Here is a 3,762-nt window from a genome sequence, read left to right as displayed (position 1 = left end):
AGGTCAAGAACGCCTGCTCTAAATAGATAATTCATTAACATCACAGGAAGAGAATACTTAATAGTGAAATAGTAAAGCTGACTTCAACAATTATACATTTCAGAGAAGGTATACAAACAGCACTTCAGAATTTAATTATTGCAAAGAGTCAGAAAATCTACACTAACTGTGCAGTCTAGCTTCTCACAGAAGGCTGCGCTTCCCACTATCTCAATCTTTTGTCTCTGTCACTGTACATACTGTAGGGTAAGGGAGTTAGAGAAGGCGAGGTTCGGAAAAAGTGAACGAGACTGGCACTTTACAGGAACAGGTCACCTTTAGTGAGGCGAAAAGGGGCAGGAGTCAGATTAGTGAGCTGCTGCACTAACCTAAGAAAATAGTAAGTATATATAGGCATATATGTGGAAATCTACTGTCTTAAGGGGGCCTGTTCTTCTCCAAGGTTGTTTGGAGTAGTTCTCTCTTAAATGGCTGGGGCAAGGAATTCTGGAGTTTGGCTGGAGGCTGGACCGGCTGGGAGCTGGGCTAATCAACCTTAACGTCCTTTTTTTTTTTTTCTTCAGGTGAGAGAGTTTTTTGTTTTGCATAGAATGGTGGGGAGGACCCGGAGTGGAGTTTTAACTCCAGGCTATTTTGAGCCACGTAACTTTCTTTCACATACCACCACCCCTAGACTCTAGTCTAGAAGTAGAAAGAAAGATAAAAAAGGTAGCTTCTACTTATGATACTCAAATGCAAACATAACCTGCTCTGCAACTGGTAATGTGGAGGCAAGGGGTCAGGAATACCCTGGGTTAGTAGAAGCTGGGCTGGCACACCTAGAATTTGAGGACAATAATAAGTAGACCAAGCACTGTGGTTTAAAAATTTAGCCCAACGTGAAGTCTGGTAAGAAGCTTAGGAGTCCATGGGACAGCCTTCCAGTTTGCTTGGCAATACTCAGATTGTGCCTATGACCCAATGAGTAGGCTTACCATCCAAACAATAATGTGGAACAACAGAGACCCTTATACTTAAGAGCTCAAAAATATTAACGTATGTGAAACAAAATGAAATAGGATTATTGGGCATTAAAAAACAAAAACAAAACAACCACCCTGGGAAGCAAATGGGATTTCCCATTTCTCTGTGGCTGGATAAACACAAAATTTAACAGATCCTGGAGGTAACTACAGAGCTAAGACGTTGCTGTCCTCCCAAATGCCCCTCTAGTCTATAAGGAGCACCGTTGTCCAGGGCATTGTTCCACAGCGCTGCAGCTCTCGTGCTTAAAACCTTTCTGTGCTTGCCATCTTGCTCAGGACCAGGTTCAGGTTTACTAAGGTCCTTTATTTTGTGGTCTGTCCAGCCCCATCTACTGCTATTTTTACATGTGCTATCTCAGGCTTCTAAACCATTTGCAGTTCCCCACCTGATGCCTCTAGATGTGAGCATGCTATCCTCACTGGTACACTGCTCCCTGTATTTTGTCTGGCTTTCCTTTTCCCTCTAGGTTTAAGCTTGGGTATCACTGAAGTTAGGGGTCCTCACAGAGTACTTCATGCTTATCTGGTCATATCACATTAATAAGTTTGTCTCCTTTAAAACCTGAGCAACCAGAGTTGGGTACTGGGTCTTTGTTGTTGCAGCCCCATAATCCAGCATAGGGCCTGACACTCAGGCTCTCAAGTGGTTGTTGAATGGTTAAAATGTGGATCTCTAATAGGATATCTTGGCAAAATCACTGCCATGGTGTGGGGACAGTGAGGACATAGCTGAGAATTGTATAGATTGTTCCAAAGGTTGGTGGGTGGGCTGACTAGCTTTATTAAAAAAGGTCTACAAATTTCTGTATTAATGATTCCTCTCATGTGATCCTAAAATACATAAGAGCCCACAAAAATTATAATGGGAATTATTTTATGTATTAAAAAAAATCACAGTGGAAATGTCACATTTACCTAAAATAAAGCCACACAGACTAATAATAAGGGATAAAGTTGTTTGCTTTTGGCTGAGTCAAAGTACCAGGTTTCAACATGCTAATACGTAGCTCAGATTGGCAGATAACACAAAAGGATTTCTAAGATCAATAGACCAGATAATCTGATCATTCCTGATTGATAAAAAATATACTGTACTGAGAAGGTATCCATGAAGTTTTGTGTAAAGATTGGGAATCTTTGGCCTAGATCATTCTTAGGATTACTACCACCTTTGTAATCATCTGAATCAGCCTATCTCTTAGACCAGGGACCTGAAACAAGGAGGACCTTAGGAAGTCCTTCTGGCAGGATTGAACCGACTCAAGAGTTTTTGATAATTTGCATATGAGCAAAGGTAAGCTTAAGATGCTGTGTGGTAGGAAAGGTGTTTGCACAGTTGGGCCCACTGAAAGGGCCAAACTGTTACTTTAGGAAAAAGGGCCAGTTTTATTGCTTCTGTTGGAGTTTTCAAGTCAAATAGTTTAATGCTGTATACATTTGGGGGAGGGGGTAGTAATTTTTCTTTTTGTTAAAGTAAAATTGTTTTTGAAAATGTCTGGTTAATCATACTAAAATAAAAAGATAGGACACAAATATCTGAGTGCCTACCAAATAGAGGAATGACTGGGTACTTTTACATATAAGGAGCTGTCTCATAACAAGAGGGGAAAATTTTGTCTAAACTTGGATCAATACTTTGAAGAGGAATGAGGATGTCTTGGCATACTTCACTCAGGAAGCAGAGAGAAACAAAACCAAGGGAAGGCTGAAGAATACAGGACAGTCATATAGTTGCTCTTGTTATCTCTTGTATTGTTGTTTTTATAAGGGAGGCCTTTCCTAACTGTAGGCTGACTCCTACAAATCTGCAGCATTATGGACATATCCCTGTTTCCTTCGCTTGGCACCACAATTAAACCTGTGTCTGATTAACGAACGTTAAGTGTGTGCCGTAAGTGGTAAACAAGACAACTGGGCTTCTTTTTTTTTTTCCTAAGGTAAATCCAGTCCTTTTCTTGTTTATATAACTGTATTTTGACACAAAATAAGAAAGAGACAATGACTGCTTGGCAACACTTAGTAATTTCTCTTTTCCCCATCTGAATGTGTTCACATACTTTCTAACCCTCTATCTACCAAATCTGGACAACCTACTATTTAGAAAACCAAAACCTATGATCTTGTGACCAAAGCCTTACTTAATTGTTTTTTATTTTGACTCAGAGAAAGCTAACGACTAGACTGAAGGTAAGTTAGTGACTCACTCTTTAGTCAACTGGCCCTACTGCAGTTGCCAGTAATGCCCATGTGAGTGAAAAAATATTGGTTTGCAAAGTCATTTAAGATTTCATGGTATAATGACACTGAATCACTGTAAGACTGAAGTGTATTATGTTACCTGATGTCATTCTTATTTCTATATCTGTATTATTGATAATAATAATAAAGGAATGATAATAACAACCATTTTCTGCAAAGTGAAATTTAAACTTAGTCCTGCATCACTAGAGTCAAATTCTTACTGTCAAAATGAAGTTCTTGGAAATAACTTATACTTGACATGCTTTATAACAGAGAAAAACAGTTCTTTGGAAAGATCCATCCAACAGAAAAATCTATAGCCTGTGAAAAATAACATAAAGAACACTTGTGAGAAGATCATTTTTGCTTTCATTTGCTTCCTGATCATATAGCAATAAACAGACAGAACATTTCCTGTTTATTTTCTGGGTTGGGCAGTGGCGAAAGGGAAAATCTGGAAAATCAGCTGCATATTAACTCAAATTTCAGCACATAA

The sequence above is a fragment of the Bos taurus genome, chromosome 3, assembly GCF_002263795.3.
Source record: "Bos taurus isolate L1 Dominette 01449 registration number 42190680 breed Hereford chromosome 3, ARS-UCD2.0, whole genome shotgun sequence".
In the NCBI taxonomy this organism is placed as follows: Eukaryota; Metazoa; Chordata; class Mammalia; order Artiodactyla; family Bovidae; genus Bos; species Bos taurus.
The sequence above is the reverse complement of the archived record's forward strand: the minus strand, read 5'-3'. Positions refer to the sequence as shown.